Source organism: Periplaneta americana, chromosome 15 (assembly GCF_040183065.1).
Source record: "Periplaneta americana isolate PAMFEO1 chromosome 15, P.americana_PAMFEO1_priV1, whole genome shotgun sequence".
NCBI classification, from domain to species: Eukaryota; Metazoa; Arthropoda; class Insecta; order Blattodea; family Blattidae; genus Periplaneta; species Periplaneta americana.
This window is the reverse complement of record NC_091131.1, coordinates 179,912,615-179,926,087: the sequence shown is the minus strand read 5'-3', so window position 1 is coordinate 179,926,087 and position 13,473 is coordinate 179,912,615. Positions and strand designations below refer to the sequence as shown.

The 13,473-nt window shown below is 34.6% G+C and overlaps 1 protein-coding gene across 1 annotated transcript in view; it reads right to left on the bottom strand.

Moving 5' to 3' along the window:
- Positions 1-2,979: 2,979 nt before the first annotated feature.
- LOC138715560 (uncharacterized) overlaps positions 2,980-13,473 on the bottom strand; it is a 135,002-nt gene continuing 124,508 nt past the window's right edge. Inside the window, exon 9 of the mRNA XM_069848631.1 lies at positions 2,980-9,051. The gene's annotated coding sequence lies outside the window, so the exon portion shown is untranslated. The remainder of the gene's footprint in view (positions 9,052-13,473) is intronic.

Below are 13,473 nucleotides of genomic sequence, written 5' to 3'. Positions count from 1 at the left end.
TGAACCACGTTGCTAAGAGAGTAGGTAAAGGTCTACAGAATATTGTTAGGGAATGGAGAGGGACAGATTCCTCAATCGGAGGCAAAAAAAAGGGAAGTCTGACTGCAGAAATGATACCTCGACTGCAAAATTACTACAGAAAGGCCATTATTGATAATATCCCCGATGTAAACAAGATGAAGAAAGCCATCTATGCAACACTTGACCATGCAATGTCCACGGATGACAAGCCCCTGCATTCAAGATGCCCTAGTGGTGAAAAGTCATGGTGCTTCTTCAACCGGGCCATTGCGAAGCAAGAAGCTGTTCCGAAGCATGACTTGAAAACCATGAAGACAGTGTTGCGACCTGATGTTGTGGCTAAAATCATGCCAGTCTACTGTAGACTAGCTAGTGATGAACTTCTTAGCAAGTGCACTGCAGGAAAAACTCAAAATGTGAATGAAAGTGTTCATAGTGTGATATGGCGGAAGTGCCCAAAAGAAATTTTTGTATCAAAAAAAAAACTTGAAGTGGCTGTTACTTCTGCTGTGACTGAATTTAACATGGGTTGTACAGCAAACATTTCCATGAGAGATTTAGTGTCAACAGTGAAATTATCTCCTGCAGCATACAAAATTGGCAATAGGAGAGACAAGCGTCGACTGCAGCAAGCGGCTACTTCAACCAGTGAGAACTTCAAAACAAGCAGGAAGAAGCTACGTTTGTCAAAAAGTGTCACTGAAAGTAGGAAAAAGCAGCAGGAGGGGTCAACATATCAGGCAGAAGGGTTTTAAGCAATTTCCATAATGTGTAAGTACTCAAACATAGTGTTGTACTTTAAAACTTGATTTTCTCCCTTTTAAATTTTATTACATTTTAACATGTTCAAATTGCTCCATATGATGCATTTCTTAACCAATAGTGATGAAATTTTTACCACAAGCCCACATTACCTAAAGGAAAAAGACTGTCACATGGATTTTTAAAATATTTATTATTTGCCAAGATATAAATTGATTAAGATGCATGAAATTAATTTTTTTCTTTAAATTGGCACTCACCCCGTTTTGAATTTTTTTCTCAGTAACTAAGAAGTGCTAACTAAAAATCATGTGATAGATGTTTTATTATTGTTAGAGGAACTGTTCTATATTTTTTTTAAATTCATAATGTTAAGCGTTCATCATGCAGCATTTTTTAAATATTAATTAGTATTAATTGGTAAATAATTAATTTCTTCAAAACTAATTAAGATACATTGATGAAATTTATAGGGATGTTTTAAATACATATCAGCACTCTGTGGTAAAAATTTCAGTCCATTAGCATCACAAATGCATAATTTGAATATTTCACCTGTTCATTCCCTTAATATACAATGGGAACCTTTTTGTCATGGTGTCCCGACAGATGGCAGCAGGGGCTAACCCGGTCCAGGTCCAACAGCATGGCGCCAGCTTTGTTTATATTGTATCCAAGGCTGTCTGCTTGCACTGAAAAGTAATTCAATTGCAATGCCGAAAACATGTTGTTGCGTTCCCCTGTGCGCAAACAGAGGTGGACACGTGTTTCCTAAAGACACTGCTGTACGAAAAAAGTGGTTGTTGAATATAAAGAGAGAGAAATGGACGTTAAGTAAAACTAGTGTTGTTTGTTCGAATCATTTCACTCCCGACGACTACATTTCATCTACGTTAAGAGGTAAGCACATTTTAGGTGAACTGTGCAATATATTAACACACATATCGTATATAATTTTCATTTGGGTAACCATTTTAGAGCGAAAATTGATAATACTGCCTCACTTTTATTCTTTCATAGGGGGTAACAAACCACTGCAAAGAAAACTGAAGAGAGATGCTGTCCCGTCTGTTTTCCCATGGAACAAAAGATCAACAGATGCGGACAAGGAGAGAGAGAATCGCATACACAGACGCCAACTTCTGTTAGAAAGCCAGACTATAGCAGAAGATCAACAAGATGAGGAAAACTGCGAACAATTTCCTGAAACATTGAACTGTTGTGAAATTGTGGTGGAAAGTGAAGTGCCCACTGATGACAATATAGAAAATGAAAAACATGACAGAGAAACTCAGACCACTAACTGTCAACTAAATTTAGTTGACAGCAAATGTCAAACAACCAGACACATTCCCTTAGACATCGTGCATTTGATGAATAATGATGAAATGATACATTTCTACACAGGCTTAGAAACGTTTAAAAAATTCTTGTATGTTTTTTTTTTTCTTTAGGACCTGCAGTTTACACTCTGAGTTATTTCAAATACCCTCCTCCAGCACATTTAGATCCTAAAAATATGTTTTTCATGACATTAATAATTCTAAGACAGAATAAAACATATCAGGAGGTAGCATTCTCGTTTTCAACAACAGAAGGACAAGTTTCCAATATTTTCATCACATGGATTAGATTCATGTATCTTCAGTGGCAAGAGATAGATATTTGGCCCAACAATGAACACCCATTTTTTCTCTCCAAGGGATTTTTACACAAAATTTCCAAGTACTCATATAATTATTGATGGCACAGAATGCCCCATTAAGAAACCCTCCCTTCCAAAAGCTCAACAGGCAAGTTTTTCTGTTTATAAAAACAGGAACACAGTTAAGGTTGTGGTAGGATGTACACCTGGTGGACTGGTTTCATTTGTGAGTCCAAGTTATGGTGGTGCTACAAGTGACAGACAAATATTTGAAAGAAACAATGTTGGAAGAAAATGTAATCTTGGGGACAGTATCATGGCAGACAAGGGATTTGACTTACAAGATTTACTAGTACCTCATAATGTAATGCTGAATATCCCATCCTTCTTCAAGAAGACTAACAAACTATTGTGTGAAACTGTAAAGCGAGACCGTAGAGTTGCTAGTAAGAGAGTTCACATTGAACGAATCATTGGTTTAGCAAAGACATACAAAATTCTAAGCTCTCCTATGATACAAGCTCATACTTTATTGTCTAGTGAAATAATATTTGTTTGCTTTATGTTATGCAATTTTAAGAAGGGAATTGTTGGTAAACATGCATGATTTATTTTTTCTTTTTATTCAGTATGCTCCATTGCAGTAATGCAATACTACACAGATTTGTTGCTACACTACTTTTACTTTCTGTCTGAACTTTAAAAGTAATATTAAACTATTTGTAACAATAGTAGTGCTTTGACTATTTACAATATTTACGAGGATGTAAAGTTAGCTGACTGAATAGAGTTTATGAATTATTTATAATTATTTAAACACATCTGACTTGAATACTAATACCAGTAGTAACACTAGTACTAATTTTAACTATAGTAGTATTTTCACTATTTACAATAATTATATTGCTGTGAAGCCTATTGACTGAGTAAAGTTTCTGAATTATAATTATTTTAACATGTGACTTGAATACTAATACTAGTAGCAATACTAATGCTAATTTTAACTATAGGCCTAGCAGTATTTTCACTATTTGCAATAATTACACATACATGATATATAGGCTTGGAAATGATATTGTTTTATATTTGAGTATTTTATATTCCATGTTTAATACTATATTCAATTATATGATGAATGCAAATGTTTTTAAAAGTGAGAGTATTACTGAATGGAATAAAATAAAAATGGCAGTAAGTCAACAAATATTGTACAGTGAGGAAATGATTCATTCCTTATATAAGAATTTTGTGAGCAAAAATTCTTTGAAATGCATTTCATAAAAATTGCACAGTTTCTTAACCATATCATGAATAAAAGCATCATCTCTATATACATGAATTACTTTAAAATCTTTGAATGTATACACAAATAATCTGCATACTTTTCTGCCACTGCAAAATAACTGTCCCTGTATCTGATAAAAATACTGATGAGTTCTTTTCACCACATACTGTCCACTCACATCGCAAAGATATAAAAAGTCCACTGTTTCTGGGGATATCACACTGTCCTTGGCGGAATATGGACATTTAATTTCTAGTATTTCTTCTTCACTTATCACTCGGTCAGGTGAAGCACAAATGAATGGATGTGAACTGCTGATGAACAACCCACAGGGAGATGTTACAATTCCAAATCTGTCTTCAAATTCTCTGACAGCCACAGATTCATATTTTTTTCCGTGGTCTGTGGGCTTTGAAAACATTTCTGACCAATTTGTCATGGTTTGCAAAAGATTCGACAAGTTTGTTTTCTCAGTTAAATGACAAATTCTCTTAAATGTTGTACTAGGTATTCTCACTGATCGATGTTCAATCCACAGATGATTAGATATCTGACCTCTTGTTGCCTCTTCTATTTTCCTTGCTTCATCTGCACTCAGGTCGATCAGTTTATGTGAAAGGAAAAATAATTTTTCAGGTGACTGACAGTAGTCATGGTCGTTATAACATGCTCTTAGATTTGCTGGGGAATAAAGTTGCAATATAGGAGGAGGAAATGTAGTTGGAAAATTAGCAGAAAAGTTAATGGATAAGTTTCTAAAGTAACTGGGATAGGACTCAGAGGAACGTAGGTTATGTGGTCTGGGGTCAAACTGAGAAAATGATTTTGAAGTGCTTGTCTTACTTATATTCAAACATGACGCTTTCATTGGTGAATCCTTGAACTTTTTCACTTTGTGAAATGCCTGAATGTTTCTTGTGTTTTCATTGTTTTTGTTTTTGTGAAGTCCATTAAAGCACATAATACTGTGCATACATGCTTGCAATGCGCACTTGGTCCCATTCCTGCTGCACATTCACATTCACATTCGTCAATTAAAGAGTCTTTCACTTTCACATCAACATTATAAATTATATTACTTTTATATGAAGATGCAACTCTGCTTTTTACAAAAGAAAACGTATTAACTGATGCCATACGAACACACAATAAATATTTTTCGTTATACATTTTCATCCCCATATCACAGTCTCGTTTTTCACACAGCTGCAAATAAACCTTAATGCAGTCGTCTGATATGGCAGGAAGTACAGTATCGCTATTAATATCCCGATACAAAGAAGGATGTGGCAAATCCATTTCGAACGTAGGCCTACCATCTTCACTAGGAATGATGTCACGTTGGTTGAAGGTTACATCGTAATCTTTCAGCCTGAAACAAGAATTTTTTTTACCAAATGTTAGGCCCTACATATCAGACTTTAAATAAGAAATATTTTCACTGAATTTAAATTCAATCCAATCCTCAATTTAGTAATGACGTAAATGTAATAATATAAAACTTTAGGTCTAGGAACACACCTCTGTACAAGATCTGCTTTCTTGCCATGAATTCTCGCTTTCCTTCGGCGTAATTCATTTTTCAATTGACTTAAACTCCATTCATCGTAATTCTCCATTATTCACACTTTTGCATAAATGAGTAGAGAGCGTAAAGTTATGTTCGGAAATAAACTTCCAGCAATGTCATCGTCATGTAACAACGAAGCAGAAGCACATTAGCGCGCCATGTGGGACCGGGTTAGCCCCTGGTGCGCTCTGGTGGTGAATTCTGCTACTACAAGCGAAAGGTTCCCATTGGTATACCTATAACACTTTGTAGGAGGATTTGGTAAATTCATCATACCACACAGTACTTTACCACTTGCAAGCCCCTTCTCCATGCATCGAAGGCCATACACTAACCTCACATTTGTCTCACATAGGCACTATTATTACACTTGTGTGAGGTATAAAATGATTTCTCACTGTTGCAATTATTACACATAATTTTCAATTTACAAACTAAACGTACTCAAGCACTTGCAACTTCAAAGTAACCTGACCTCCACATAAATTACAGGATACCATGTCACACAGAATTGTTTTTAGTATGCCTATATCTATTATAACATTAGTATTCACATCAGAAACATTATCTAATGTGTTTACATTGCCTGTTATCTTCCTTTTAGAGGCACTAGGAGTTTCACTAACATGAGGTCTACTGTTATTGTTTTGATTTTGAACAGCTAATGACCTGTTCTAATATGTTGATTGCCATTGAAGTTCTGTTGTTTGAAGACTCTTTTTGGTTTCGTCATTACAGGAAACAAAAATAACACAGTTTATAAATAATAAACTTTGTAACACGCCAAAAATTACAAGACACACGCTTTGAAGTACAACCAGCCATGCTTTCACACGAAAGAGCAAATTGTTACCAACACAAGCCAATCAGAAGCGAATATCGAGACATTCGATTATCGAAATACGCGATGACAGCACTATCAATAAGTGGTATAGAAACTCCACTACAAGACAAAAAAAAACCAGCTTTCTAACTGAAATAGAACCAAAGATATGGGACATTATGTGGAAGGGTGTATAATTTTATTAAAAACTGACAGCTGTCAAAATTTAAAAAAAAATAAATAACGCACTTATAATTGGAATTCAGTAATAAATCATACACAGAAATGCTCAGAAAAGAACAGACAATTTAAATATGAAAAAAAAAAAAAAAAATTGATATTTCCCCCCCCTCCCAAATTTTGGCCTACCATCTTACCTTCAAACTAAAGACAGGTAGGCCTACACATTGCACGTCTCCATGATGGTCAGCACAACACAAAACTACTGCTCAGACAACACTTACCATAGGCAATGGTTTGCAGAATTGCCCAGTATTAGTATTCATTGACTCAAATATTTTACGATTTCAAATTAAGGATACAGAACCTCCAGATAAAATAGGAAATTTTGTAATATAGTAGGCTGTTATCAGCAGCAAGTCATAATATCCCATGAGGAAAGGTTTTTAAATATAAACCCTTCTGGAACAGAAAACTCTCAGAATACAAAATACTTCGGGAAAACGCAAGGAAAAAGCTGAGAAGAGTAAAAAAATTGGAGGAAAGCAGCAGCATCTCTTAGGAAGGAAGTAATGTATGCAAAAAAAACAGTCTTTTGAAACATTTTTGAATAGAATTGATTACAGAACAGACTGATTGATTGATTGATTGATTGTTTATTCTATACATGGATGTACATGTCAATTACATAATAAATAAAAAAACACAAAATTAAAAATACAAGTTAAAATACACAATTTCACAGTTTCATTAAATAATAAAAAGAAAAGCATAAAAAAAGAATCTATTACAGGCATGTCAAAACCCTGCACATTGTGCAGTCGCGCACATTGTGCAACTGTCTCTGTGCGATGTGCACTCTCTATTCCTCTACCTGGAGGGAGTGAATCGCCTTGGAGGGGAACACGACAGGGCTATACAATACCTGCAGCAGCTTTTGTTTCAGTAATACAGCTTCAGTATGAGTGCCGATTTGGCTGTTCTGTGAATGAGTTATGATAAATAGTGAGGAGTTCACAGATAACGAAGAAGAGAAATTACGAATCATATAACATAATTGTTATAATATTTTCCTCAGCCAACAATAATAATTATTTTAAAATGAAAGGCTTTCATCAGCCTATGTCGAGGTAATAGTGTTGTGAGATGACAATTTAGATCAGATTAGTAAAGTTCCCAAAATATGATATTGCCAGCGCTTATTTCTTAATCAGTACTCTCATAGCAAAACGTACTTGACAATGGTGTTGTTTTGGAGTCTGTACTAACACAGCCATCAAAGGTTAGACGACTTACGACTTTCATTTCATAAACTGGTAAGTGATGAGAAAATAGTGAGGAATACATGTGAGGCTCTTGAGGTTGTAAGAAGAGAAAAAAAAACAACTATTTGCAAGGCGGAAAAATTTTCTGGAAAAATATATAATGGCACATTTTCCATCTCACGTCACAATATTAATTCAATATACTTATATTAATAAATCTTTAAATCTGACATAAAGAGAATATCGTCGCTTCACAGCTTGTGAACTACACTTTTAATTTCTTTGAGTAACGCTTCCAACCTTTCAATACTTGCTTTCAACGTTTTCAAATTTTCTAAATTTAAATTCTAAGCTTAATTTATATTTATTAATATTTAATATTAATTTATACTGACATACAGCAAAGAAATGAGTTCAATATAAAAAAACTTCACAATGTCCTACTGCATGTAATTAATTGGGAGTATAATATTTTCTTCAACATTTGTGCACCAATGGTCACAGTAAATAATAATGCTTGACGAACAATGATAGAGTAGGGTCTATTACTTTAAATTAATTAGTATCTACTACGTAAAATGAAATACTTGTTCGTTTCTTGTTGTTTCGAAATTACTGCAATTTTTTTTCTTCAAATTATGCTTTACAAACCACTACTTTGTGAAGTATAACTGAGTAAGCCTAAAGTTTCTTGTATTACAATTGTCAAATGTAGACACTGATAATAACTGTGTTCTTTTCGTTCTTCTAACTATGTTTATAATGTCCAAATATCTATTTAATCCAACCCTAGAAGCGCAGAATAGATTTTGTACACCCCTCCAGCTCATGACTTGTTTATTCTTATAAACTGTATTAACCTACACAGGCTGCTATGTAGGCCTACATATAATTTTTTATATCTTTTGACTTATTCTGTATCACAAAGCTATAATGCTGATCAATAAATGAAATGTAATACATTTACATCTAATATTAACTATCCACTAGCACTGCATTTTTGTCTATTTTTCTATACTTTTTCTTGAAACTGCACGCACACACCGATTTCTTTTGATGTCCTTGTATTTTTTCCGGAGGCAAACAACTTCTAATGATTTATATTCATACTTTTCTCGTAACATACCTAGCATGTCATTTTCATTCAAAGAAAGCTCTGTTTGTGTGGAAGCATCACACATTTTATTTGAGAGATCACTGGTAAAGTCATCAAGTTCAGTTGATGCACAATCTTGCAGTATAGAGTCACCATTAAAGGATTGAAGTAACTTTTTCCGCAATACTTCATACTTTCTGGGTCTCAATTTTCTTTTTACTGGAGAAGGGAGATTAGGAATATCAAATAGTGTTCGAACAGCATTCCACACTAACTTGTTCCTATTAGTGTACGTAAACTGCCCATCTTCGAAATGATTAGAGCACAGTTTTATGTTATATAAATAGTCAACACTCTTATTCATTAAATCTTTCCTTCCAAGGTTTATCAAGCACAATCTGTTCCTGAAAAAAAAAAAAAGCATTAGATTAGATTAGTCTGCATAGACACGAGGGCTTTTCTATAGCACGTGACACTGAAATTTCCAACTTCCATTTTTCTAAAGTTCTGTAGTGTGGAAATCTGTGACAGGTTAGTTTAGGCTTTTGGTATGCCTTGCATATACTAAGTGAAGTGAAATGTACGTTTTGAGTTCATTTTTAAGCGTTCTGCCTCTTTATTTTACATGTTAAACAGTCACTTTTAAGTTACCTACACTGATCAGTTCTTTCCAATTTTTAGTTACACTGACCAGCAAAAAAGTGGATCACTTAAGATTTTAAAGAACTATAATCATTTTATAGCTTATGCTTTAGGTTATTTTTTCTACATTCTGACTAAGGCATACTGTAAAACGAAAAAAAAAAAAAAAAAAAAAAAACATGTAACCTGTGCACTTCATCCCGTCATCAAAATGCTTTTTGTTTGCAGTTTATTTTGTGTGAGATCGTGCATATTTGCTTGGTTTCCGCACAAAACCAATCCGTGGAAAGTAAAAAATTTCACATTCAGTATTCCCAACCTAACACACACAACAATTTTCCTCTTCTTACCGCTTAAGTGACATATTGATTTTACTGCTTTAGGCTTTTAACATATTATTTTTAGAGACATTCAATATAGTAATAATTACAAATTGAAAACTTACCACTGCAATTTCACCTAAATTGCACTGTTAATTATTGTTTTTAAATATTTGCAAAAATTAAGTAAACTCTACAACTCCACTAAAGTTACTGCATTCGTGATGCAAGTAACATTAAGAAAGCCGTGAAAAAAATCAACAAACTTGCCGATGTTATTACTGCAATATGTTATATAAATAATATTGTTAAAATATTAAAATGAAAAATAAATCATTACATAACCTTACTGTTTGTTTTAAGTTCGCATTTATAGACTGGGGGAAAAAAAAAGACAGACGTATATCATGGCCTGCTGGAGTATAGTAAACACAGAAAACATTTTAAAGCAACAATGTTGAAGATAGATATTTTTGTTTTGCAAATTTGCCGTCATTGAACAGAAACCAAGATGGAGATTTCATTGCAACTAATTAGAAATTCCTCTTTCAGGTATGTAATAAACGATCTTCGCACAAAATAATGTACGATACACGAGCAGTATGTTTTCTTTCAATTCTCGGAAATTGAAAAAGCGAAACGTAGTTGAGCTTTTTAAAACTTTTCCTCAAACATGAAAACTTCAACATACCACTCTTGTAACACATATTACTATTAAGTTCTAAAGTGTTGTAATTTACACAAAATTTCAAGTAATCCATTTTGTGGCTTACATTAACAAATGATTATGCCACTGTAACTGTTACTGTGCGCATATTTGCCCTAATATTGTGTTATCACTCCTAGTGGAGATGATGTCCTCCATGCTAACCACCAGATTCTGAGATTCCACTTCTCCTACATATGCCATAGGATTTAAGTCCGGCTGCATCCCGATGTCATGAAGGCAGTCCATCATGCAGCGAGCAGCATGGAGGGGGATGGTTATGCAAAGGGAATGAAGGGAATTACATGGTCTGCTAACACCTCCACTATATATTTGTGCGCATTCAGGTGCCTCCATCGACGAAAAGAAGTTTTGTTGGAGTTCAAAAACTGATATCGCTCAAACCATGACAGAACCACTCCAGCAATCTTTTGGGAAAGTTTCAAGGCGAATATTGCTCCCAACTCTCTCCCAATACTCTCTTTCTCTAACATCAGATAACCGAAACCAAAATCGCGATTCACCCGTGAACGGCACCATTGACCACTAGTCCACAGTCCAATTCTGGTGTTGACGCATGAACTGTAATCACGCTGCCCTATGCTGGAGGTGAGTGATGGTGAAATTACAGGTCTTTTTGAGGACAAATTGGCTTCCTGGAGTCTTCGTCTAACATTTCTCTCACTCACAGTGATGTTCCTCACTGTTTCGGGATGCTTTCTGGCCTGGACCGCAGTCGTGTGGAGATATCGCAAGATACAGAGAATCAGAAACCTGTCCTCCTTGGTTGATGTAGATCTACCACCGCAAAAAGAATGATTCATCCATCTTCAACCAAAGTGACAGCTCTCGCAATGTCGTCTCAAATAAGAGGCATTTTAACTTATCAAATTGAAAACAGAAACTGAAGAAACATTTTGATTTACGACAGACAATGTGCAATGCATAGATAATTCATTAATAGGGCCATTACACAATCGTAAAACTTAAAAGTTAGGGATACAAAGTGGCTTTTGAGGTGGTGTGGCACTTTATGACCTAATCCACACTTGTGGAGTAATGGTTAGCGCATCTGGCTGCAAAACCAGGTGGCTCGGGTTCGATTCCTGGTCGGGGCAAGTTACCTGGTTGAGGTTTTTTCCGGAGTTTTCCCTCAACCCACAATATGAGCAAATGCTGGGTAACTACTGGTGCTGGACCCCAGACTCATTTCACTGGAATTATCACCTTCACCTCTTTTGTCACTCAATTGTACCTACACAGATTTCACAGTTCTGATAATCCTACTTGTCTGTGGTGTAATAATCATGATGAAGATCTGGAACACATTCTTCTATACTGTCCATCCATAAATCACAAAAGAAGTAAATTAAAATTATCAGTACCAGTTGCAGAAGACACAGCCCTGCAGTATATATTGACCACACCCCACCTCTGGCTACTAGCAACAGGCATCTATAATGAACACCGATCAAAATACCCCTCATTTCTCGTGAAAAACAACAACTGAATAGACTACAGTGGACTATAGTGGACTTTATGTTGTCAGCAAACAGCTGGATACATTAAGAAGATTGATTGATCACCTTCACCTCATTCAGATGCTAAATAAAGCTTCGTAACATAACCTACTAAAAAAAAATTACGTCCTCCCCTCATTGTAGCTTGACCGTGGTACAGTACAGTGTATCAGAATATGACCATTTATTAGTATAGGGCTTGAACTGTAGATCTGCTATAAATTATAATAGGGCATAATTTAAAACAATCTCCCTCTTTTTCTCTCTCGTACAGAAACACATATACATGAATAAAACTACGTATCACTGCTAAAAGAAATATTTTTATCTTAAGCTTTCCTGAAGATATCTAATTTTGTGTTGTTTGGGTAAAGGGAGACAAGTCATAAAAATGAGTTTTGAGACAAATTAAAATTAAACTTGGAGCCCTTATTGCAAACAACTTTCTACACAAATAAAACACATCAACTGCTAGTATTCTTTTGATTTTTGCACACTCACTTGTATAATTTAACTGAGTGTTCATCTGGGAAAAAAATTTCATCTGCACAAAAAAATGACTTACCTGAACACCACAGAATTATTTTATTTAATCTCGTCTTTAAGTTTACACATTATACCCGGATCACTTTTCTTTTTTCTGCATTTTTGTGTAGTATGTTACTCATATTTCTCCAAGTGGCGGTCAGACAATGATCTGAAGACATTAATTCGTCAATTTAAGCAACAAAAACTTAATCATAAACAAAAACAAATTCAATATTTTGTAACGTTAATAAAAGAAAGAGTTTAGACAAGTTTGGGGGGCAGTGTCCCCCCCATGCCCCTTCATCATAACTCCGCCTATGAATACATCTCTCTTTGGTCATAAAACCTATTCAATTTTATAATACCCTCTCTACATTGGTGGTAACTTCACCTACTGAATATTTGATGTCTTATTTTTTTACTTGGTTATTTAACGACATTATATCAACGACTAGGTTTTTAGTGTCACAATGGGATTGGTGATAGCGAAATGGTACTTGGCGAGATACGACCGAGGATTCGCCATAGATTGCCTGACATTCGCCTTACGGTTGGAGAAAACCTCGGGGAAAAAACCCAATCGAGTAATCAGCCCAACTTAATTCTTGAAAATATTATCAAAAAATGTTCAAAATGTATAAACATTTATATCAATAGAACAACTAATATAGATTTTAAAAGGCCTATCTTTTAGAATTGCTAAATGATACCTAGGGTAAGTTAATTGATGTTATTAAATAAAACGATTTCAAATGAATATCAGAAATTTAGTACCATTTATCTAATGTGCAAATAATCACGTTTATTTATTTATACATAGGCCTAGTATGGTGGCTATCTACTTACCATAAAAATGTACTGCTTAAGCTTCTTTTTTTTATATGAAATAAATTAATATAAACCAATTTTTGTAAGTTTTTAATTCAAGGAATTAAAAAATAATAAATATTTTATACGAACTCTAGGCATAAATTAAATGTTTTATGCTAATTTTAGGCCTACACACTATATTTTTACAACAATTGTTATTGCTTAGTTAACTGTCCAAAGAAAGGTGTGAACCTCACAAGTGATACCAAGAAGGCACCACTTATGAGGAAGCTAGGCCAG